This window comes from Myotis lucifugus, unplaced genomic scaffold (assembly GCF_000147115.1).
Source record: "Myotis lucifugus unplaced genomic scaffold, Myoluc2.0 scaffold_3, whole genome shotgun sequence".
NCBI classification, from domain to species: Eukaryota; Metazoa; Chordata; class Mammalia; order Chiroptera; family Vespertilionidae; genus Myotis; species Myotis lucifugus.
In genome coordinates this window covers 10262386-10289581 of record NW_005871051.1, presented here as the reverse complement: position 1 = coordinate 10289581, position 27196 = coordinate 10262386, and the positions used below count along the sequence as shown (strand labels likewise).

At 39.1% G+C, this 27196-nt stretch overlaps 1 protein-coding gene across 1 annotated transcript in view; it reads right to left on the bottom strand.

The window, feature by feature from the left end:
• ADAM23 (ADAM metallopeptidase domain 23) overlaps positions 1-27196 on the bottom strand; it is a 144337-nt gene that overhangs the window by 84421 nt on the left and 32720 nt on the right. The window contains exon 2 of the mRNA XM_006082750.3: positions 25859-25935. The gene's annotated coding sequence lies outside the window, so the exon portion shown is untranslated. The remainder of the gene's footprint in view (positions 1-25858; positions 25936-27196) is intronic.

Below are 27196 nucleotides of genomic sequence, written 5' to 3'. Positions count from 1 at the left end.
CTCAAAGGAAAGATGAACAAAGATTCGAGATTGCTTCGCTTTTTACTTCAATATTTCCATTTGCTTAAATATCTTTATTGTAAATCAGACATGTTTGTCCTAAAACTTGTTATGCAAATGCTAGTATGAACTTTGCAATTTTATGCTGTTTTAATAAAGAGTTAAGATTTGTATAAAACAACCACAATTGTCTTTTGTGTGCTCTTTTCCTGTCTTTTTACCTTACCTAGGTGGCTAACCCTTTGTCTCCTGCTGCCACAATCTGAGCATGCCTGGTATCTCCTGGCTGAACTGAGACCCAAATCCTCTGCAGAGCAAGTCTCAGGAGACGACAGACTAAAGACAAGCCTGCACGGCCCTATAAAGGAAGAGGCACTTGAAGTTGTCACTGCACTAAGGTTTCTCTGTACTAAGCAAAGACAACGCTGTGCAATTATGGTACCCTTCACACATATAACACAGGCACATTTAGAGATAACCATAGTCGTCCTAAATATTAGAAATGCTTAAGAAATTATCCCAATGTAGCAATTAGAAACATATCAAACCAATATGGCAGGTAAGAGCACAACAAAGCAAAAAAAGGAGGAGGAAGAAAAAGAACTTTTTAATTTTTTCAAGCAAGTACAAAATGATTATCATACAAAATGGCACCAATTTTTTTAAAATTACCATTTAGAAAAATGATCTTCAAACTTATCCCACCTTCTGAGCACATTTATTAGAAAATTATTCACTGAGGCTTTGATTGTTTAAAAAAAAAAGTCATAATGTGCCTAAAGGCTAATATGTCCAACCTAAGAGAATTTTTCATTCTTCCAAATTATGTACCACTTCAAAATAATAATAACAGACTTTTGAAAATGACAGAATTTATTGGAAAAAACTACCATTCATCTTGAGCTTCTCTGGAAAGGGGATCTCTTGCCACCAGTGTGCATTTCAGATTTGATGTGGTTTATCGGAGCGCTAAGTGGGCCTTTTTCGTTTTGCTCACTGTTACAGCCTCAGTCACGGAAGAATGCCTGAACTAAGCAGGCAGCCAGAGCTATTTGTTTGGTGAATGAATTAACATAAATTAATGAATAAGCGGGTAAACAGGAATCAAGAGATCCAATTCCTAGCCTTTCTCTGGCACTGACCATCTCTGAGATTGTGGAGCAAGTATTCTTCCTAATAAGAGCACTAGATTATAGGATCTCTAAAGAAACTTCCAACTCTAGCATGGTGAGTGTGAGCATGACTGCCATCATCTCCTACCCTAAAAACACACCCATGCTAAGCTGGAACTTGAGGGCTATTCCTGCACACATCTCATCCATTTGCTACAGGCTTTGTCAAATAATCAACTGTCCATATACTGGGCCAGTATGCTGGGACTTCAGGTCGACCCCTTCCAGATGGTGCTGAAAGAACAGTTCCATTCATGGCTCCATACATACTGTACAGAGCTGCTTTATAATGTTTTTCTAATTCTACGTATTTCTCTGTACCTCAACCAAAAAAGAACACCTCAATTCTAAGGTGTGAAGTAATAAACTCTTTCTACACATTAGATTAATAAAGAACAGAAAACATTTTCAAAGAAACTAATCTGAGAGCTAATGATCAAGGTCTGCTAAAGCCACATTTGTGTTAATACTAACTTATTTAAGTGGTGTGTTGAAAATCAGACAACCCAACTACAAAACCATTACTTCATTGTAACTAAAACTATTCCAAAATTTAAAGTCATACTAACATGCTTTATCATAAAGATAAGAAAAACCAAGGGTAACAGAAAAATAAGTACTTATGATAAGTAGCTTATGATAAGCAAATTTCATGAGATATGATATCACTTTGAAAACCATGTTTAAAACAATGATTACAGGTTACCAACTTAATCTATTCCAGTCTAATTATACAACCTGGACATTTTGTGTAATACAACAATTGAATTTTCATCTTTTAAACGCTACTCACATCATTAAGTATTTGTATTTTATTTTCTAAATGTAGTTAAAATTCTTTTAAAATAATTTATAGGCAGACACCTTCCTTCTATTTTAATGTATATAATGTCCCAGTAATCAAATCAATGGTGGTGGAAAAAAGCAGATTTATAAATCAGATTTTTAAGACGATTTCTATAAATGAGCTTTTCCTCCAGCCAGATAACTTTCATTAAATTGTCTATAAATGTTAAGCCCATGTAGACAATCTTATCCATTCACCATTAAAATGCCTCTCACTGTTTGGACCAAAGCAAAACTTTTATAAGACTTTATAAGCAGCCAAATCCCAGGGAGACTGACACAGAAAAAAAGGAGAAACTAATCTATTTAGGTCCTTTTAGAGAAACTATTTTTAGTTTCATCTTAAAACCAGATATTTTTAGAACCCTGGTGGAAACTGTAATAATTATATGTGATCTATAATGGCAAATTCACTGAGTATCAATAGTAAGTGCCAGGATCATTAGTGGGTAGGATTGGAGATGATGGGGAAGGAGAAAAATCCTTCATATGTGAATTAATTCATATCCAAGAAAGCCATACCAAGGTGAGTAACTTGCAATAAGGGTGGAAAATAAAGTGGACTACATTCAGAGAAAAGTTCAGAACCTAGTAGTCTGGTAGAGTCAAAACTCTAGGTAAGAGAATAATCAGCAGTTGAAATATATGTGGAGGCTAGAGGTCCTATCAGCAGGTAAACATCAGATAAGAAAATGAGATTCTCCAAACTACCATCCCACATAAAGGGCAGGTACTATGCTCTCGGTTTTGTTGCCTACAGAGGGGGCATTCTAATGCAGTTTTGTTGATGATGAGTCAATAATCCAGGAAACTCAGAAGGAACAAAAGATGAGACAAGTTGGCACATCACACTCCACTCTGAGGAATCCACGGGAAGCTGAGGGTCCTCCCAACAGAACTTAGCCCGTAGGTAAGCAGGGTGGGGCCTCAGACAGGACTGGCAGAGGCAGGAAGAAAGCTTTGAGACTCGGACTACTTTCTGTCTCTATCTCACAGATAAGTATCCGTGAAGTCAAAAGCCAATCCCAAGGAATGTATGGTTGAAAGAAGAATGGAGCATGGGAGCAGACGCGAGAGGAAGACTACTCTAAGGCAGTGGTTCTCAACCTTCTGGCCCTTTAAATACCGTTCCTCATGTTGTGACCCAACCATAAAATTATTTTCGTTGCTACTTCATAACTGTAATGTTGCTACTGTGATGAATCGTAATGTAAATATCTGATATGCAGGATGGTCTTAGGAGACCCCTGTGAAAGGGTCGTTCAACCGCCAAAGGGGTCGCGACCCACAGGTTGAGAACCGCTTATAATTTCAGCACCTACCTAGAACTTTATGAAAGGTGTGTGTGTGTGTGTGTGTGTGTGTGTGTGTGTGTGATTTCTTAATGGGACAATCTATAACAAACAGTAAGACATGGGAATACTGCTAGAGTATCTCCTCAAGGATCAGGAGTCAATGAGGCAAAGAGAAATTGGGTGCTCAAAATGGCAGACCAAAATGGAACATTTCTAATTTTTCCTTATAACATCAGACAAGAGAATGCTGGGTGACGGTGCACTGAATGTTTTCATTGTATATTCTGAACCTTTCATTTTAGCCTAATTCTAATTTCAGTGAGACAGCACGAACAGCTGGACCCTTGTAAGGACTGTTAATTCTCTTCACAATCTTAAACACATTTTCCTTCTATAGCATACAAGGAATAAACATGCTTCCACCTCTTTACTTTCTTCTGAAAATTTGTTATTATGTTCTATTTCTCAACCTGAACGGTGGGTATATATGAATGTCCACATTTATATTATTCTTTGAACTGAAAAACATATTCCTACTCTTTTATGTGTATAGTTCATAATTTTAATGAATTACAGGAAAAGGAACCCAAAACATCTATAACTAATAAAAACAGAAGAGCTCAGTACAATTCTGACATTAAAAAATTTTGAGACAAACTGAGGCAGAAATGGACCAAGGAAAAGGCATCTAGCATGGCAAAGCTCTCACTACCAAGACCAGAGGGGGAAAACTCTAAAGGATGTGTGGGTGGTGAAAAGCACAGAGAGAACAAAAGACAAAGAACTTTCTCCTTCTCTTAAAATAGTAGGCGTATTAGGCCATTTTTAGACTACAGCTTCATGCAGGAGCCCATTTCTATTAAAAGAGTAAAACTTAGAAAGGGAAAAGTTCTTGGGATATACCAAAATATGAAAAAGAAAAGTACAGAAATGTAGCAAAATGTAATAGTCCTGACAGGATTTGAGCTACATGAGACTTTATTTTCAAAATATTGAGCTCTCAAACTACAGAGTTAAAGAAACAAAAGGTTAAAGGGGTGAGACAAACATAACCCTTCCACACACTGATTTTCCGTGGAATTATATTAAAACAGTGAAGAATGTGGGTGGTGCAAGGTTAACTAAACCTCATAGAGAGCGCTGTCACCGCAAATAACTGGTTTCAAACAACATGGCAGCCTTGGCTGGGCGGCGCAGTTGGTTGGAGCATTGTCCCGTGCACCAAAAGGTGGTGGGTTTGATTTCCGGTCAGGGCACATACCCAGGTTCCAGGTTGGACACCCAGTCAGAGTACACACAGGAGGCAACTGATTGATGTTTTTCTCTGTGTGTCTCTCTGTCTCTCTGTCTCTCTGTCTCTCTCTCTCTCTCTTTCTCCCTTCCTCTCTTTCTAAAATCAATAAAAACATATGCTTGAGTAAAGATTTTAAAAAATGGCAGGTGATACCATTTCATACCCTCACTAGAATAATCTAAAGGCTTTTAACTTTTAAAAAAGAAATCCTTGTTTTCAATAACCAAAACCGCCACGGCTGGAAAATACCAATCTCAGTTGTTTTCATAATCACTTACAAACATTTGTAATTCTTGATGCATACAACTGTCTTCCCGATCTCACTCCCACATCCTCCCATTGTTTACAAGATTTATTTGTACACAGGAAGGGGGGAATTCGTGGATGACACCACCAACCGTGGGTTTAAGGACAAGTAAGAGCTGGCTGCAACTATACCAAGGTAGACTCACATTATACAATACAAGCCATGTCTATGTTATATGCTCAACAGGCAAGACCTTTTTCAGACTTCCTATTTTTTCATCAAGAAGACTGTATTACATTGTTAGACATTTAGAACATCCGATAATTCTGAAAATTGGATTGTTCTAAGAGTGTTTTCACATGCATGCTCAGAAGGTCAGATCAATATTATAAATTGCTCTATTTTTATACACAATGTTTAAAATTCTGTGGCGATGTAATGACATTTAACAGCCCTTTTGGATGACTAATAATATCTCAAACCAGAGGATACCATTGAGATGACTAATAATTTAAATACCCACATTAAGCTGCAATCCCAAATCAGAAAGGGCTATGTGAAGTAACAGCATAACGAGCTTTCTTCCTTTTTTTTGTGCCTCATGCCTGATCCTTCCTGTATTCTTAACTAGAAAGGAATATTAGCTTGTTTATCCTTTAAAAGGATATTAAACAGGTTGTTTTAAAAGTTAATTCTAATTTTTTATCACATAACCTCCGGTAACACTCATGTGGATATCAGTTCTCTTTACTCTTTTATCTGGATTGTAGATAATGCATCATTCTCTAAAGTTGCCTAAATTTCACCACAGGTGTCATCGAAAGAATGATCTAAATACCCTCAATCCCTATCATCTCTATCTAGTTCTAGATAACTCAGTGGAAGTTACTAGACCCTCATCATTACCAAGTCATCCTTTCTATAAGTCCAAGGCTACTGCCACTATAGCATACCCAAGAGAAGTAGTGCATAATGGTCAAATATTTCCAAAGACTGGAAATGTTTCCCTGACTCTCATTTTCCATCTTTGACTATCATGGAGTTTTTTCCATGTTCACATTCCTGACATATATAAACTCTTCATAAATAACAACAGGAGGATAAAAAATAGATTAATTTTTTTAAAAACTATGAAGCTAAATACTGGGAAATCTGAGCTAACACCCAGCTCCCCAGAATATGAACAGGTCAAAGGACCTTTCAGAGGTGATGTGAAGGAGGTGAAAGTGCCAACACCTGCTCACCACACAAAGCTCAAAGGAAGCTCTGCAGTAATTTCCACAGACCCCTTCCTGGCCCCATTGAGAGACGTGCCTCTCCACAGGAGAGTAACTGACTGGCAAGGAATGAGGAAAGCAACAAACCCAAACAAGCTGTGGGACCCTGGCTCATCCCTCCCTTCCAGGCGTCATGCTCTCTTCTCCCCACACTGTGCTTCAGCAAACAGCTAGCTCCATGCATGGAGCCATAACTAAAAAGTAATGAGCAGGGGACTTGAGCACAGATACTGAGGAAGAAAAGAAGGAAGTACCAAAGCTGGGGAGATGGAGGATATATATATCACATCACAAGGAAACAGAGGAAATGATCAGATAAATACTGCTCAAATGGCCTCAAAAAAAATTACAGAAATGACCTCTTTTTTTAAAAGGAGCTCAGAGAAACATAATAAAAAGAATAGACTAAGATGAAAAGGAAATTAGCAAAGCTCCCGGTGGGGGGGGGGGAGCATTACAAGGATGCAAATCAAGTTGGAAAAAGAAAAAAACAGGAATCAATGATAAAATGACAGAGATGACACAGAAGGTAGCATATACACATTGTTGATATTCCTGAAGAACAGAAACACATGGAAGAGGAAAAAAAACAGGCAAAAACATAACATAAAATCAAAGAAAGACTTGAATTTGCAGTTCAAAAAGGCAAACCATGTTCCTGGAAAACTTTTTAAAGCACCATTAACACTAAATAGTGTCCTTAATCCTGGGAAAGTTGCTGATAAGGAAAAACCATATAATCGTGTAAGGCAGGGGGGGAAAAAGCTCTCTAAAAAGGGAAAACTAGGTTGCCTCAAGCTCATTCGCAGCAATTCTCAACACCCTGACACAATCCCCATAAAGTCCTGGGAGAAGTATGATGCCAAAATTTCATATCCAGCCAAGTATATACTCTTCGAGTACAAGAATAATAAACAAATACTTTCAAGCATTCAAGAATCATGAAATATAATACCCTAAAATCTATCTTGAACAATATACTTTTCAATTAATTCCAGGCAAGCAAAATACAAATAATCCAGGAAGAATGAAGAGACCATGGTAAAAGGACTCCTGATGGGCATGAAATCCCTTAAGAACTGATGCTCATTGTAGGAGCTGTGGTTACTGACCAACATACAGATGTTATAAACCTTGACAATGTAAAGAAAAGTATTATAACACAGGGGAGGAAGAAGGTAAGAAGAAGTAGAAGTATGTTAACTTTTCTTCACTCAAATACACAATCTCGTTAATGATTACAAATAATGTTCTTCACAACTTTATTGGGACTTCTTTTTTTTAGCAAGTAACATCTCTTGTTAGGAAGAAATACTCATCTGACCTTCATCAATTCCTTTAATTTCACTTGTTTCTTTGAAAATCTGTATCCTTTTGCTGATAATTCTGAAAGTGGAAACCAGATCTAAACCATCATTGTGAGAAGCCTTAGTTTGCAAATATATACCACTTGCAAATTCAATAACTGGAAAATTTGGTAGTCCCTTCTTCCTCAGCAAGTCACATGGCTCTACCAACATCTGAAGAGGAAACCTCATGGGAATTATTTGGTACTTAATAGCTCGAAACCTACATTCTCAGTCCCAGAAGACTCATCAAATTTCTGATATACTCATTCTTCTTTTCACTTAATCTTTACTATTGAAATAATTTGAAATATGTAGGGGCAAAGTGTACAAAGTATTACTCAAATGGATAGCTACCTTTATAAAGGTATTCTGTTACAAAATAAAATAATATCTCTTTATTTCCAGGCCTCAGATTCCCAAGCCTCTTAAAGGTGGTCAGCATCAAGGACTCGCGGCAAAAAGGCTCCTGGAGTCTGTGAAATCACTATTTTAAAGGCAGGACATCTCTTACACTGGCTAGAGAGGACCTCAAGTCTTCATTCAAGGTTACTAAATCTTGATTTGCATAAAATGCTAATAATTTTGGTTATTTCTCTTTCTGCAACATTAAGAAGCAACAATATAGTAAGAGCTGGGCTGAAAGGGCAGGTTCCCTGACAGCAAAAGTTATAGCCTACAGCAAGGAAACAGACACGAGATCTATTATATAGCTGGTCAACCAGGCGAAACAATAACCTTGAGTATTTTTTTAAAGCTAAATTATATCTAATATATATTCTATCTAACAAACAGGAAAATATTTAACCCATTTTAGAAGGATTCTTTCAAAAATGACTCTTTACTATATCAAGGAATAAGCTTTAGTTACCTGGAAACCCCACTTAATATAAAACAATCCAGTCCCCAGCAACCTTATATAAATGAAAATTCACAATACAAGACCTTTAAAAAATAGCCCAGTATAGGTTTTAGGAGATGGGGAAAAAATAGGTCAAAATTTACATAGTTTCAGCAAACATAAATGTGTAAGTGGAACTGTGATAATTTTGAGTGGTTTTTAAATAGAACCTTACTATAGTTTTCAATCAAGTGCTTCCATGAATAGAAAAATAGAAAATAAAAGACTGCTTAGAAACCCTTACCCTAGCCATCAAAAAGGCCAAGACCAGAATCAACTTATGACAGGATATTTGCAAAAGATTATTAATGGGCAGGAAATAGAAAGTGCACTTTGTTGAAGTGTCTATTATACCTGTTAAGCGTCTATTATACATGGCGATCTCTTTCACATACCCCACCTTGGTTAGGCCTCCCATCCGTTTCAGTCTACAGTTTAATAAACTCAGGCTCAGAGTAATTCTATGATTTTCCCAAGTGGCAGAATCAGAATGCTAGAAACCTAAATCATATTTTTCACCACACCACAGGATTAATTTATTCATCACAGAAGTACCGACTGCCCTCTACCTAGAGTCAGGCATGGCTCCAGGTGCTGATGGACCATGTATTCCTTCATCTCTCTTCCTTTTCTCACCTCTATCTCCTCTCAACCAACCTTCAGACAGTGCCTTTTTATCTCATTTATTATAAGAAATCACCCAGCCCGGTCGGCATAGCTCAGTGGTTGAGCGTCGACCTATGAAACAGGAGGTGGTTCAATTCCTGGTCAGGGCATATACCTGGGTTGTGGGCTCCATTCCTAGTGTGGACCCTGCAGGAGGCAGCCAATCAATGATTTTTTCTCTTATCATTGATGTTTTTCTTTATCCCTCTCCCTTCCTCTCTGAAATCAATAAAAATATATTTTTTTAAAAAAACAAATCATCCACATAAACTTCATTCTTATCCCACAGGTACCAGTCCCTCTCTTGGTATATGGCACGACCCTTACCTTTAAATAAATATAAATACAATTCTGGAAAGTGAATATGCTTCTCCTTTTTAATTAAGCTAACTTTTCAAATTAGCACCATGACAACATCAGACAACACAGTGCACTGGAAGAGGAAAACTCCATTTCCCTGAGGATCAAAGTAGCTTGACCAAATTAATGCAACCCCAAGGGAACTAATTTATACTGCTTCACCTCATAAGATTTAATCTTATATTTCTGAAATCATTATCCAATAAAAATAAGCAATTAGCTTCCCAACATACTGAGAATAACTATGCCTGGAGGGGGAAAAAAGTCACTTGGTCCATCCCACGAATGAATGGGATCTAAATACTCTACTGAGCATCATGCTTTGCTTAAGAGTAGACCGGGGCAGGCTTTCCGCAGGCAAGTCTGCAGTACTTCATCAAATTAAGTACACACCTGTCATATCAGCCCAGCTCATACTAATTTGTTGCTTTTTAATGTTATAGCCAGAAAAAGAAATAACCAAATTTATTAGTATTTGATGTAAATCAATATTTAGTAACCTTGAATAAAGACTTGAGGTCTTCTCTAACCAAGTGTAAGAGATGTCCTGCCTTTAAAATAGTGATCTTATAGACTCCATAAGCCTTTTTGCTTTGTGTCCCAGATGCTGCTCCTGAGTATATGTAGCAGAGAAATTCTTACACTTGTCCATGGGCAACGGGTTCACAGGTCTATTACTATATGGACTGTGGTTGCAGAGAGCCAAAAGGAATCCAGACTTCTCCCCATGGGGAAAAACTGAAGAGTGCTGGATACACTGCAAAGGGTCTCCTCAGTTAGATATAATGGACGGGAAGTATACAGTTAAAGGCACAGATCTTTAAATGCTGTGCTGAGTAGAGATCTATCGCATAACACTATTTAGATATAATAAAGGTATATGTCCCAAAGTATAATATCTCTATTTATAAGGACACATACAAATAAAAGATCATGTAAGACACTTAGGGATGGCTGGCTCATTAGGACAGAGGTGGGGAACTCAGAGGGGGCCTGGAAACGACAAGAGTGAGAACATTACACAATACTGAGGCCTTGCCCAGAACAGTGAGAGAGCGTGCCACGAATGAGAAAGATGATGAATGGCCTGAATGTTTGTGTCATAGCAACCACCTGAAGTTCATGTGAAAATTAAAGGGATATCAGTCATAATCACCCAAGTATGGCATGCTATTTACAAATGCTCCACTTCTTTCCTACCATTCTTCAAAGTCCATGGAAAATACTGATTTTTTACCACTGTTATTTGTTTTACACAGTAAAGATTCAATAAACAACATGCTATTGAAAAAAATACATGTTTTTTCTTTAGGAAGAAAATGTTTAAATCCTGAAAACACAGAGGAGACATTTTGCTGGCTCACAGGTAACACATGAGAAAATAACTACAACTATTCATAAAATGTTTTTACATAAAATCAGAAGGTGACCTGCTTTGAACAAAGACAATGACCAAATACTTAGCTAACTTAAAGGGCACACACTATATACGAATGCCTGCTGTGTGAATGCAAAAAGAGAATTTTCAATCAGATTTAAATGGTGGGTATGTTAATAATAAATACAATAAATAATAAATCTAAAGGTATGGTATTTTATACTGGTGGTTTTTAAATTATTTTTCTATTCACCACCATCACACTCCAAAAAAAAGGGAAGTTAGTGTGGTTTTGATAGTATTCTTCTTAAGATAATCAGATCAGATACAGATTAATTTTTGGCATCAAATTTCATTTTTAAATAGCCTAAAATTTTCTCCAAGAAAGACACTTAAAATATGTATAAGTAACTGCATTTCAATTCTAACCAGAATGCTAAAATATATTTTTATATTTCAATGCAATTTTAGAAATAAAACTAAATTATAATTAACACATTGGGTTTTATACCTCTTAATGGGTAGTTATTTATTAACTGTTTTATAGACTGTATTAAGTTCATCTATAATGATGTATATTATAAGACTGTATAAGTTCATCTATAAAACATAATGAGAGCAAAAATCTGGCAGAATTCAACCTGAGATTGCTCTCACCTTGCAGAAAGTTCTTACAGACTTCAAAATACCATTTTTTAGACTGCAAAAAGCTTCTACTGTTTCATAGTACTGAACACTGGCAAGGAGAAACTATAAATAACTTCTAACATGCTTAAAAAATAGTACTTTTCAAGTATTGGAAAAATTCTTTTTATAACTTTTCAGTCTTTTCTACTTAGAAAATTACCTATATCCTCATCTTGTGTTCTAGGTGAACACCTGGGAAGAGAATCTTGGCTATTTAAGGGGAGGGGGAGACAACAGAATCTCAGGACAGGAAGTCTCCATAAGCTAGTGACTTGTAAGTACAAAACTCAGACTGGGAGGTAAAAGAATTACAGAAAGACAGAAAAAAAGGACTTGATGAGTCAGCACAGTCTGAGAATCAGCTACCTCAGGCCTAGTGGTGCTCTGGAAAACCACAGAAGACTACTCAGTGGGGATAAGAAGAGATTTAAGAGTCAGCCAGGAAGTGGCACTGCGTGATGTTCCAGGATTTCTCTAACCCCAACCTCTCATCATTCAAAGGAACCTCAGGGAAGAAGCTGCAAGGTGTTCTTGGAGACAGGAACCAAATACACAAACATGCATGTAATAATTTTCATCCAGGTGTCAAAATTAAAGCTCTTTTAATAAAATCTGCAGCCTTTATAAACTCTTCCAAATTCATGGTGGAAATTCAGAAGTTACGCACTTTATCCAATTCAAAAAAAGGTGAGAAACTCACCTAACTCAGCCTCCTTTAATACAAGAAACAAGTGCTTTACAAAGGAAATTTGTATCTCTAAACTCTGAAAAGCCCCAGAATAAGAAATACTTTGTGATGCCATCCAACTCTCAAAGATAATTTAGATCATGCTTTCTTTGAATAGTATGAAAACATCCTTAAAAAAAAAAGTGGGAGGTTGTTACATTCAAAGCCCTAAATCAAAAGTGTGAAGATGACAGAGGGGTTACCATGGGAGGAAAAGCGTGGCAGGAATGTACCCCCCAGCTAATCACAGACTCGCCTCACGGGGCAGATGACAACAGATCTAGCACAAACCCTTCCTCTCAGGTTCTTGGGCTTCCCTTGATGCCAAGAATAGAGCAAAAACAAGACGGAGGAGAGGAAGGGACATCTACGCTGCTCCACAAAACGCATTGCTACAGTGCTGTTCTCCGTCAAATTACACCAAGAGACACATTCTGGTTCAATTCCAGAGTCTGTATCATCCACTGTGTCAGAGGTGAGTCTTGGTCACATTAAAAGGTTTTGTTTCCTTCCTAAAGGCCATTTTTCATGAATGTAGCATCAGTAACCAAGCACCACCCATGCTGAGCAACACCTAAGGATTTGTGGGGTTTTGTACTTTGAGAGCCATGTAATTTAATTACCACTTAAAGTGGCCTTCGAGGAAAGAGCTAAAAAGACTGGTTTTCTTTTGGCTCTAGATACAGCTCTAGATGCAATGAGTACTCTACACTGGCATTAGCATCTGACCGAGGCATTCGGCAAGCCATACACACGGGCCTTACAGGAAGAAAGAAGAATTTCCTGCATATAAAACAGAAAAATAATGATGTTTCAAACAAGTCATGTGATATTTTAGTTACAGAAAGTACCTCCAAACAGCCTATCTTGAGGAGAGCTGTGAAATCAAAACAAGGAAGATGTAGTAGGGTGTTTGTTGATGGTGCCGTGTACAGGAAACATTTATTGCCCATAATCTGCAGACTTGGAAACCTTGTCTCAAACTGCTTTTATGAAAAAGAATAGTGAATCGTGTCTTGCAGTTTGCTCATTTTTTTATGATTCACCAAATCAAAAAGCACAAAAAGAACCAAGGTGCTCAGAGCTGGATGGAAAGGTAGATTATTTACTTCTGGAAGTATCGCTCTCTCAGTGTTTACACACTGAGGCATGAGTACATGAATGATTTCACAGAAGCAGAGTTAACTAACCCTTCCAAAGGAAAAAGGGCACGTATGCATTTTTAACCTCAGGAAAATGAGTACTTCATTTTTCCAGCTCATAAAACTGCTCCTGGCTATTAGATACCAGTGAGAAAAGCAATGCAAAATAACACCCTGTATCAACAACCCATCGCTCGTATATATCCAGGGAACATTCCATAGGAGATATTGACTCACCAGTAAAAATAAATGAGTGCTCAAGAGTTATTGCCCCCTACCCCATCTAAAAGTACTGAAAGTAATTCATCCTTGAATTACTCATCCTTCAAAGCTCAGCTCAACCATCCCTCCTCCTGTAGCTTTCCTTGATCCCACCCTAAATTGTGGTCTCCTTAAAGAGACTACAACTCATTCTTTGTTTCCTCATAATTTAGCATAGTGCAGAGGATAGAGGGAGGGAGGATGAGCAAGGGCTAATAGTTATGTACAGAACCCTTTGCCATTGTCTGAAGCTTTAAAGAGCAAGGCATCTCCTTAGGGTCAAGTACCAAGTCAGTTAGCACTTAATAAGCAAGTATTAACAATAATGAGGAAGAGCCTCTGATGCAATTAAGTCTCTAAGAAATTCTAGGGATTTACAAGAGACTTAGTCTTGTCCTTGTGCTATGAGATCCTTCTACAATCTACTCCCATAGTTTTGTCTATTACCTGTGATGTTATTTGGGCAAAAAGTAAAGGAGGGAGAAATGAAATGTATATTCTACAATGTGTTAGACATTTTCAGCCTCTTATTTGAAAAATATTATATAAGAAAGACAAATGTGTTTTTAATTTTAAAATTATTTTAATTGAAATGAGGAATTGAAACTTTGGGCAGAAATGGTCTTATAGAAAAGCCTATATAGATTGTTTTGTTTTAAAGCACAATCGAAACACTAAAGCACATGGATATCATGGAAATTAAATTAGAAATAATCACTTAAAGAGAGGACTTTTATAAATACATCATAATAAACCATGGTTAGAATTCTAATTTAATAATTTTAACAAACTGGGGAAATGATTCTATATAATGAGTCTAGTCTATAAATCATCAAAAAAATGGTTCTAGCCCTGGCTGGGTGGCTCAGTTGGTTGGAGCATTGTTCCATGCACCAAAAAATTGTGGGTTTGATTCTCAGTCAGGGCACATACCTAGGTTGCAAGTTCCATCCCTGGTCAGGCCATGTATGGGAGGCAATCAACCAATATTTCTCTGTCTCTCTCGTTCTCCCTTCTCCTCTCTCTCAAATCAATAAAAACATATCCTTGAGTGAGGATTTTTTTAATGGTTCTAGAAACAACGCAATTCCTATTGGCAGCAGAATTTAATAATTTATAGTTTGGGGCTAGATTTATACCAGGAACAGGAATAGCAAAAAGTTAGCAAAATATAAAAAAGGGAAATAATATAAAATTTATTTCTCGAAGGTCCATTTTTGTAGAGCTTTTCAAACACGACTTCAATGGGATTGTTACTGTTGTGATTAGCTAGTTATTAACAATAGGAAGGAGCAAAAGGGAGGCCAGACATTATAGGCATGTCATTTGGGCAGCTTCACCAGGAAGCTGCAACTTCACACTCCCCAGGGAAACCCTGGTTCATTCCTTGAAGAACACTGCGGGGAAGGAGTCCAACAAAGGGAGGATGAATGCATGGGCAGTAAAGTTGGGGGAACATAGGGAAGACGCCTGTCAGTCAAACCTGGGAAGAGAGAACACTGGCCAGAGCAGGCAGAGCCACTTCAAGCCCACGAGAATTTGGGAATACATAATCCCCCAACAAAAGAGTTCGCTCTCTTGGCTCTTGGCTCTCTTGTTCCCCTGGCTTTGTTCCTGCCCATGTTCCCTCCACAGCCATGTGGCCTGAAGGACCCCACACGCAATGGACTGATGGACTGCAGCGGAGAACACTTAGCTAGCTTGATGCTGGATTGGACTGTGCAGGCGTGGAATGGAAACTCTGGGCAGTGGTGTTAACCCTAACTCTGCTGAAAGCAAAATGGGACTTTTTCCCTCGTGGGATGGAGGGAAACAGGACCTTGGAAACTCCAGGGTTTGATTCCACAGAAATAACGCTTTCTACAACATCCCAGCCTCCCGTGCAAGTCTCAGAAAAAAATCCTTTTCTTGTGACATCACAAGAACCCAACTTCCCCAGCAACCGATGGGGACATGGAGAGCTCCCCACTTATAACAGGGTTACTTCATCACTGAAAAATGTCTCAATTCCCTGAGTTCTGATCCTGGTTCTGTCACTTGGTAGCTGTGTGGTTTTATTAATTTCTCCAAGCCTGTATTTTCTCCCACTCCATGCCTCACCTCTCTTGCTTAGGCTCTCACAATCTCTAACCCTCAAACCTTTGCCTGGCCAAATCTTAAGCTTTAGTCTGAGCTTAGACATTTAGCTCCATAGACACTTAGTTTCTTATCCACTCTCACCCTCCCACGAGGGATAAAAGCCCACCACAAACTTCTAACTATAATTTAAATGCCTGTAGAGCTGTCTTTTTCCCTGCATTGTTCTGTAAGCTGCATGAGGGAAGCGTTTCTCTCTGGCAACTTCAAGAGTGTCTGGCATTTAGCTGGTACTCAATAAACATTTCTGAAATAAAAAGTGTTTGGAATGGTTCATAAAAGGCTTCAATCAATGGAAATCTATCGATCAATCCACTGAGGTTTGAAAGAGCTTTGTGCATTTGGCTTTCACAGAAGGTCAATATGAGAAGTCCATTTAAGTAACATTCTGGTCATTCACAAAACCATGGTTCTGGACATTAACCATTATGCTACTGAATGTCCTGCTACATCGAACTAAAGAGATAAATTTCTCCTGGATAGGAAAACATTTATCTCTCTAGACAGACAGATAAACTTCTTTTATCAGATAATGGGGATTATATATACCCCAGTATGTGGTCTTCCTCACTTAACTGTCAGAAAAGTAAGATCTAAATTCAGTAACTACTGTAAATAACTCATTGACAGATGCCTCGTAACACCAAATCCTGTGTAATTTTTAATATTTTGCCATGATTAACTTCTGCTGCAATTTTTATACATTAATTTGTCTTCAAAAGACCAAGAGTTCTGAAGAATAAATCAAGTTCAAGTTTTATTCGCCTATATTCTGCATTGGGATAAACACCTGCAAAGCGTCTCTTTTAATCCATCAGTCAAGAAATAGTCCTTTAATTCACTAGATACGTCTTTTATATCCTAAATTAAATAAACAGTACAATGTGATCTCATTGACAATTAGATAGCTTTGATTTTGCTAGAAATTCTTAATGCCTTTTTTTTTCTCCTTGGTGCTAGCTAGAGGCTAGAGCCACAGACTCTCCCTTTCTAGGCAATCAGTTTTCTCATTTGAAACTTAGTGAATCTAAGTCCAACTCCTATGGCCCTCCTGATTCCCTCAGCCTGGTGTTTATTTTCCCTGGGTCCCATTCATCCACAATAATTATTATCAACAGGCAAGAGGGCATGGGGTAAGGAAGTCACTTACTGCAGGTAAAAGCAAACATCCACTGCCCTTCACCACCCAAAAGTTATACGAGATCTCATCCACCTATGAAAATCAAGACTCATGCATAAATACCAATGGTTTCATAGTCATTTCATTTTTACTGCTTCTGCTATTATTATGTTTTATAACTATATAATTATATATAATTATGTTTTATATAATTATAAAGGTCATTATCAAACCACTTTAAAAGGAGGTCAGATACACCATCCCCCCCCCCTAAAAAAAAATAGAACTAGAACCTATTTAGGCAATCCTTAATTTATTATAAATTTTTTCAAGAATTTCTGGACCTGATCTACCAGCATAAAGATGCATCATCAAAAGATAATAATAATGATTACACCCAAACATTCAATAATTCTTCAATCAGAATTGCCCAAAGAGACCTAATAGGTATGCATTTGATCAGAAAAAAATATGGCAGAAAGAAGAGCTAATCAAAATGCTTAGAACTAGAAAAGAAAGGATGCCTTAAGGAGAGAAAACCCCACAGCAACTCATCTCTGCCAGCACAGGAAACCATAGACCACTACTGGGCCTCTAGGACAAATAAAAAGCAATATTCATCTACATCGTATTACACATCACAGTGGCAATCAATACTTATGGCATCTTTGGGGATCTTTGCCTCTAAAGATTCCTTATTATCACAGCTAATACCAAAACTACCAAAATAGTTCCACTCTTCCTAACGTACATAAAGGTAAAAGAGACCATAATCTTTCAAAATGCATGAAGAGATTATAGGAAGAGTATTAACTATGAGAGACAAACAGATTTACCCATTACCAGGAGCAGCTTAATGCTGAATGTCTCAATGCAATAAGTAAGCAATAAATGAAAATTAGGATGGGTATAAATTTGCCTTAACGAAGTACCACTGGTGGCTTAAACTACAGAAACTTATTTCCTCACAGTTCTGGAGGCTACAAATCCCAGATCAAGGTGTGGGCTGGGTTGACTTCATTCTCCTAGGCTTGCAGATGGCCACCTTCTCGCTGCGTCCTCACATGGTATGTGGTATTTCCTCTGTGCACACACATGTCTATGTCCAAATTTCCCATTCTTACAAAGACACCCGTCATATTGGATTAGGACCCACCCTAAAGACTTCCTGTTAACTTAATTACCTCTTTAAAGTCCTTATTTCCAAATATGGTTCCTCGCTGAGGTTACTGGATGTTAGAACAACATATGAATTGCGGGGGTCAGGGGGGGAGCAGGGGGGACACAATTCAGCACATAACAGATGGCTGGCTCAACAAATAAGATTATTTTAAGTTGGGGCCTTCTGCATTTTCTTTATATTGTTAAAAATTGACTCAAATTGTTCGATTCTTTTTTTCTCACTTAATCTGAACAGATGAGCAATCATTAGGATTATGCCAGGCTCACTTGTAAATTGATAGTCCAATGCTGTGATCAAAGCAGCCACATAAGAAGACTCCAGATGGACAACCCATGCTGAATGCCAGCACGTGACTGCCTCTCCCCAGGCCTCGGGTTACTCGGCTGTAGAATGGAGATTATCACAGGGTTATTAAAAGAACTTAAATTTAAGAATGTGGGTAAAGGGCTTAGCACAGTGTCTGGCACCATCATAACTTTTGTAATAGAAAGCCTTCCTGATGCAGATCCCTCAATAAAGGACATAAAGCATTTAGCCTGTGAGTTAGCAGCATCTTGAAGACACGAAATCCTGAAATGCAGAGCTATGCTACCCATCATGCCTAACTCCATCGGGCTAAAACCCAGAGAGCATGTCTTAGCTGGGGAAGGGAACCATCACTGCAGGTCAGTGCACATGTCTCTGCATAGGAGAGCGTTGTAGTTGAGGTCTGTGTACTTCTCTGAACTGGGGATGCTTCATTAATTTTCCTTTTCTAACATTCCTGGCAGCCCAACCTCAACTGTCACCACTATCTACATATGTATGACAAAGCTAAACCTAGACATGACCCAGATCTAGCAGTATCTCCCCATGGGGTTTGTCAGAGGTTACAGAAGGTGTAGTATTTGTTGGGATACCAGTCATCCTCTGTGTTTTCGCCCAAAAGAGTATGTACACAAAATGATGGAGCTGAGTAGGACAAGGTTTAGCCCCCAAATACAACTTTCCTAACAAGTGAGAATGTGGCTGGCACCTTCGACTACAGAGGTAGACTGATTCAGCCTCGCTACCCAATTGCAAAGCAGAGGAGCTAGAATGACGACAGCAAGTACCTGAATGTTTGTTCGGACTGCTGAGTGGACTCTGCAGGCACCAAGGGATTCCCATCTCTCCCAGGAGCAGATATTTTAATATATTTTTATTGACTTCAGAGAGGAAGGGAGATAAGCAAGCCTACAGGTCTCTCCCCCTTTGGAGGAACAAGCAGTGGTCCAGAAAAGGGTGGGACTGCTTCACTAGAACTTCTCTGAGAAAGTAGAAAGGTTCCCAGGGGTCCTCTTCTCCTGGGTGGTGAGATGAGGATGCAGGGAGAGAAGCAGAGAGTATCTTCATGATGCGGCTACACATCTCCAGTGGTGCCCGCGTTATCCAAGGCCCTGCTTGGGAATTATCCCTCAGCCATCACCCTCTCAGGGAAATGGAGAGACAGAGAAGAGCATCCTCCAAAGACACACCTGTTCATCTCAAGGCTTCCCTGCATTTCCCCTAGAGCAACCCATTCATGGAAGAACCCTCTGCTCACACTGCACTGTGGAATGCAGACCATAAACAGCTGATAATTGCTCATGCACAACGATTTTAGCTCAGCACAGGCTTGACAATAATAGGGATACAACTTTTAGCACTTTCTCCAGCCTCTCAACCAACATCAGAATTGTTTCTCTCCATTCAGCCCCTGATGAAGCCAAGTCCTTCCTCTCCAGGTTTCAGGGCCACTCCTCGGTTTTAGGCTATCGCATCCAATGCTGATGTCTTACACTGATTTCCCCCAGTCAGAGCTCTCCTGTACAGTGTTCAAGGCAAAGGTACAGGAGAGACTCGTACAACCCCCACAGTCTCTCACTAGAGTATTGTTCTCTTAGGAACACGCTGATGCTTTATCAACCAAGGCTTTACATCTGATGCCTCCTTAGACTGCTTTCCCCTCCACACCGGGCAGAGGTCAGAAGGATTACAGGGATTCACTGCACAGTAAGCAGGAGAGCACGCTGAGGGCCTGAGCAATCACATCAGACACAGCCAGATGGCCTGGAAAGTTAAATATCCAAATATCCAGTGACTTGCAAGTCTTGTCATGTTCTTTAACGTCTGCCTAGTGAAGAGCTGCAGGACAAGTGGAGGAGTACCAAATGCATTACAAATATGTTTCCAACTCAACAGAAGTATGTTGTCTAAATTCTTAGTGCTCATTACCTTCAGTGCATTTCAACCATGGGCCTGTCAGATTCTCTAATTTTTTCTCCAGTCCACTCTCAGTATACCACCCTCTTCTCACTTATAAGAAATAAGGGGCGGGGACGGGGGGGTGGGGGGGAGTGGAGAACAAAGACTCATTGTGCTGCTTTTATGAGAGCATAAACTCCATGAGATCAGCAACTCTCTTCTTCAGTGCTGAATCCCCCAAAACCCAGCCCAGTGACTGCCTTGCTGTGGTAATAATAATGAACCATAAATATAAATATTTGTTGAATGTATTAGTCAGCTCAGGCTGCCACAACAAAACATCATAGACTGGGTGGTTTAAACAACAGAAATGTATTTCTCACACTTCTGGAGACTAGATCCAAGAACAAGATATTGGCTGATTCAATTCCTGGTGAGGACCCTCTTCCTGGCTTGCAAACAGCCGCCTTCTTGCTGCCTTCTTGCTGTGTCCTCACATGGGGGGGAGGGAAAGACAGAGGGAGGGAGGGAGGGAGGGATGGAGAGAGCGAGCGCGAGTGAGCGCATGTCCAAGGAAGGAAGCTCTCTGGTGTCTCTACTTATAAGAACACTAATCCTATCAGATCATGGCTCGACCCTATGATCTCACTGAACCTTAACTACCTCCTTATAGGCTCTACCTCCAAATAGTTATGTTGGGAGTTAAGGTGTTAAGGTTTCAACATAGGAATTTTAAAAGGACACATTCAGTCCACAACATTGAACATGTCTTTACAATTAGCAGACATGTGTAAGTACCATCTCATTTAATCTTTACAATAACCTACAGCTTAGGAAGGACACTAAAGCTTAAGAAAATTACAGGGTGGGGCAAAAAATAGGTTTACAGTTGTGAGTACATGAAACATGAAGTTTTAGTCTTATATTATTATTTATTATCATATTATTTTCCACATGAACTGTATACCTACTTTTGCTCCACCCTATATATTCATACAATGAGAAATTATTCAGTTACAACATAGGTGAACCTTGAAAACATTATGCTAATAAAAGCAGTCACAAAACAAAAGTCATATAAATCTATTTATATAAAATGTCCAGGATGGGCAAAACCTTTGAGACAGAAAGTAAATGCGTGGTTGCCAAAGGCTTGGGGGGGGGGGAGAATGAGGAGTGGCTGCTACAGGTAGGTACAAGGTTTCTTTTTGGGGCAACAAAAATGTTCTGGAATTAGATGGTGGTGATAATTGCACAACTCCTAATATAATAAAAGCCACTTCAACGGAGGAAATTTATGGCATGTGAGCGATATATCATGCTGTTATTATAAAAAGTTGAGAAACTTGCCCAAGTTCACAAAATTAGTAAATGGCAGCCCCAGATTCAAACCTAGGTCTGTTTGACTCCAGAACCTGTGCTTTCAACCATGACATGGCTCTGATCACAGTTATTCCCAATACACATTTGCTGAAGACACCAGCAAATTTAATTACAGGTAATACGGGCTATGGCATAATTCCAATCATACACATAGGGAAGACAATCCTCAGATTCCTCCCCACCCACCCCCCCTCCGCCCTGGATTTCAAAGGATCGATAAACATTAAGAATTATTCATCTCCTAATCCTTTTTAAACCTTTTGTATCTTGAAACAGTGGTTATTCCGGAGGAAAAAAAAAATTGAAAAGGAGGGTATCCTAAAAGGGATATGACCAAAGGTCCTCTAAGGCCACAATTAAGACCTTTTGGGCCAAATAAAATGATGGCATGGCATCCATGCTTATTGCCCAATGCCTTCCCACCCAAATGCCTCACCATGGACAATGTTCTGGCTTCCTGGTTCCTCTCTGGTCTTGTCTCCTCAGTCTCCCACCACCCCCTGCCCCCCACTGCACTCCAGTCACACTTGCCTCTGTCCTTCTTGAACATTCCCTATTCTCCTCAACACTTGCTGTCTTACTGTCCCAGCTGTGAGGAACCCTTAGCCTTCCAGCCTCATGGGGTGGCTCATCTTTGACAATCAAGTCTCAGCTCACTGTCTCTCCTCAGACAGACCTTCTGGCTTCTGTGACATTTAAATAACATCAGCCACCCCAACCCACAGTCCCTCTCCATTACATAGCCCAGTTGTATGTCCTTCAATGCACCTGTCTTTATTTAGCGGTTCACCATCTGCCTTTTCCCCTGGAATGACGCTCCATCAGGGGAGGTAAGGACCTTGTCTATCTTGTTCCCAGCAGCATCAGCACCTACAGCAGCCGCTGGCATAGAGCAGATGTTCACTCAATGTTCAAGGAAGAAATAAATAAAACCCACACCTCTGCCCTAAGATGCCTCATCAAGCCAAGGCCTCCATTGTTCAATCTATGAGAACACAAACTCAAAAAGACTCTCCTCTCAGGAACTCACATCAGGGTAATTTTCCCAAGCTGATGGTCCAGCCCTGGTGAGGACATTAACCATTTAAATTCTGTGGTCACCACTTTGATTAGTTTATTTTAACACATTGCGCTCCAGTAGTTTTATTGCTAGCTTTACCCAAAGGCCAGATAAGTTTCTATTGAATGAGCACAAAAAACGTTTTAGAAAGTATCATACTTTAAAAAGATATTAGCTTGTAAGAACATGTAATAAATAACTTCAAAATGCAATGGGTATTTAATTTTAATGCGTGCTTTTCACATTTATGTAAAACACTGTGTAATATGAAAACACGAGAATGCTCATGACTCGCCCGCAATGTGTTAATATCTCTATGCTTTCACTCTTTCACTGAGCCCATATACTTATCATATACCTTTTGCTTTTTCCCTCCTCCAACGATTTTAACTTGTTGTAAATAGCCTGGCTGGCATGGCGAAGTGGTTGAGTGTTGATTTATGAACCAGGAGATCATGGTTCAATTCCCAGTCAGGGCACATGCCCGGGTTGCGAACTCGATCCCCAGTGTGGGGCATGCAGGAGGCAGCCTATCAATGATTCTCTCTCATCATTGATGTTTCTATCTCTCCCTTTCCCTTCCTCTCTGAAATCAATAAAAATATATATTTAAAAAACTAAAATTGTGGTTAATCGTGTGGCAATGACCACCCAATAATAGGTATGAGATCCCTCTTTCCTCAGAAGCTCTTTTGGTTCCTCCGTGACTCATTAAAAATTTCTCTGGCCCAGCAAGCGTGGCTCAGTATCGTGGTTGAGCATCGACCTATCAACCAGGAGGTCATGGTTCGATTCCTGGCAGCCGATCAATGATTCTCATCATTGATGTTTCTCTCTCTCTCCCTCTCCCTTCCTCTCTGAAATCAATAAAAATATTTTTCAAAAAAATTTCTCTGACTCTTTAAGTTTATTCTAATGTGGATCAGACTTTTTAGTTAATCCCAGCCATTGAAAGTTAGTTAAACCAGAGACCCACCCTGGTCAACACATGTCACATGTTTATAAAGTACAATTCCCCTGTCTCCAGGTCATTTCGCACACCCATGTTGTCCTCAGATGGCTCAGAAATCTGCACAGGGGAGATGCCACGTGATTAGACCTCTGTGGCCTCACTCCCACTGCATTTACTTATTTTTTTCAATCTTTATTGTTGAGAGTATTACAGATGTCCCCCTTTCTCCCTCCATTGTCCCTCTCCACCTGGTTCCTGCTCCACCCCAGACCTTCACTACCCTATTGTTTGTGTCCGCAGGTAATGCATATATACATATGAGTTCTTTGATTAAGTTCTTCCTGCACCATCCCCCAACCCCCATTCCCTCTGAGATTCATCAGTCTGTTCCATGTTTTCATGCTTCTGGTTCTATTTTACTCATCAGCTTATTTTGTTCATTAGATTTCTTGTTCGTTTGGTTTTCAGATTCATTTGTAGATATGTATTTATTGCACTACCTCACTGTGTCCCTTAACACTTTCTGAGAATTGAACTTCTGTTTATTCCCCTTCACTTTTCATGGTCTAGGAGATAATGGACAAGCACTTGAGCATTACATACAAGATCTTCCAAGACTTGAGCTGTCTCTAAGCCCATGTCTCCTGACTCATTTCCCTTGCCTCAATCTTGTAATTTGCGAAGAAATTCAACAAAAGACTAATTCTCCTTTAACACTCCCTGGCCTTGCCTACTTAGCACACACTATCTCCTCTAGTACATATACCACAGCATTCCACGTTTATCTCTAGTACAGCAAATTTCACTCATCAAAAATTATATATTAATCTGATGACCTTACCCAACTAAACTGTAAACTCCTAAAGGCAAGGATTATTCATAGCAGGTGCTCAACTTGGTTCCTTTGCACGTCAAATATTAGTGATAAGTAACTTAATGATATGTTTCCAGACCTGTACATACCCTGGACATCCTACATGACCCTTCCCAGTCATTTGATTGGGAGGTTCTTCTGTGGCCATCAGCCTCAACCAACACATTAGCAATGTTGGTTGCTAATGCCACGCTACAGTCTGCAATGACAGTCTCCATTGCAGTAAAAATTAAAGGAATAGAGGACAAAAACACTAAATTTAGCCATAGCTAGCTTCTCAACATAGTCTAAGATTTGGCAAGACAAATGTCTTAGGCAGGCACAGTGCTGACACAGGCTGGTGGAAAGGAACTCAACCAATGCTCAGCAGACTCAAAAAGGGAAACCTGCAGTACCTTTAACAAAGGAAGTTCTGAGTTCTGCTGATTCATTCTGACTTAAAGCTGCAATAACACTTGAGTAAGGAGCACCCAAGCTGACTCTGCATTTTTTTCTGCAGTGTTCACAGAATTTGGCATACAAGAAATTTAATAGCTCTTTTTTAGAATCCTTTGCAATTTCTCTGCTATTGATTGTGGTCACCTACATTACAGTGTCTGATAGCATTACATGGTATTTTTTTGGCAAAGATGCAGTCCTGGTCAAAATACTGATGATAGTTTAAAATACTGATGGGAGCTTCTTAAACTAAAGACACCCATACAGGAAATCCCTTTCACCAAAGAATCCCTTTCACCAAAGAAAGCTCACTACTTTTGTCAACAGCTCTTGCCCATGTTTTGTAGAAAGACATCTGTGCAATGAGTTCCAACTTAGAAAACAGCATTTAAATATCAACACAAACTTAAAATGCTCAGAGAAAAATCAGGTAAATTTTTATCAGGACCAAAATTTTGAAAAGACCCATATGAGAGCAAATTACAAAGCAAAGAACCTTCTCAATATATTTACAAGTCATCTTTGTCTTTGTTTATTCAGAATTGCAATACAATATGAGAATTGTATAATGCAAGGTAAATTGGAAGAAAATTTTATACTTGAGTCAGTAATTTATCATGCTTCCTATGTGTAATAATGATTATAGTTAACATTTAATTAACTAGCATTACTTCAAATATGTATTTCATTTAAAATCCTACCCTCTAAGTACTGTACTTGAGATACTTAACAAGCTAAATGTTAAATGCCTCTTCTTCCAGGAAAATAAAAAATAATTAACTTTAGACTTTTATGTTTTTCTTGAAGTGTTATATGACATCTTATCAGTGTCAATATTTTGATTGAACCCTTACCATGAAGTGAAGTTTTATTGCACTTGCTTAACAGGATTATGACTAAATACTTACTTGTTCAGTGTGAGGTCAAGAATAAACCTGGAGCCAAAGGCCTGAATCTGGAAGCTTGCCTGGGCCAGATGGACAGCCTATGGATCCAAAAAGACAGAAAAAGTCCTTAGGTTACTTTCCTGTCTTTAAAGCTGATTATATCAATAACAAGAATGATATTTAATAAGAACTTTTTTATAGATTGATTGATTCGCTTCTTTACGGGTCCTTATGTAGCAATGCATTTTTCTTTAAAATGAGACTGGGTGCATTGTTATGGCTGTACTTGGAAGACCTGAGTATTTGGGCATCAAGAAATTAACTGAAAGACAGTGAGTCCTTTAAAATGAACACATCATGATAAAAATCAAGAGTATATTCAGCTGGACTTACAAAGTGACCGTGATGAATTATGCAAAAGTCTGACTAATTAAAGCTTGATTTCAGCCTACTTTGTGCACAAAGCTAACCAATTCTTTCTGCACACCTAAGTGAAAAATCATGTCAGCTCTCTGCTCCTCGTCAGGAATTGGAACTTTCTCTAAAAGATGTATCAGCAGAACGGGACAGTCAAATGGGAGGGCACAACCTTTCAGCTTCAGGAGCACTTAGAACCAGGCCCTCTGCCAAGACCGAGCGTTTAGGTCCCCCTTTACAAGTCACACGTTTAAAAATATTGTCATTATTGTGCCTTAATTCAAATACAAAGATAATCTCATCTAAACACAAATCATATGTACTAGATGTTAAAGATTAGCATAGCTCACAGAATCATCTTCAGTGACATAAACAAACAAATCAATGAAGTATTGCCAAAGTATTATTCAGGATAAAACTCTCCTTTGTCACCCTATCAGAGGAAAAAAAGACGAGGATAAACATTCATCCCCCCCTCCTCCTCCCCTACTCAAAAATATCCTTCCTCCAGATTTGTCCTAAAACACAGGGGGTGTCACAAATCACGGGAGAAGTGTTAGCAAGCAGACACCTTCCACTCCCACTTCCCCCAACACGCCCTGCTCCTCATGCCCCTCCTCCCCCATTTCCAATTATTGAAACCCTACTCATCCTTCAAGGAAGCTCTCCTTCCCCAGCTTCAATGAAAATGAACTCTTCATCCTCAAGGTTTCGGAAAAACTTCATTTGTTCCTCCCTCCACAGGCAGGTGTGCTCCCAATCTGGCCCTGTGCCATGAGCGCCACATCTCACATCACAATTATGAAAAAAAATAGTTGTAGTCCTTTTGCCCTGCGCGAGATATCCGATCTTTCCAACTTTTGGAAAAACAAAATCGCCAGGCCATCATCGCTGCCGGCCAATGCCGCTTTTGTACTTAAGCAGGGAAGACCACTCAGCGTC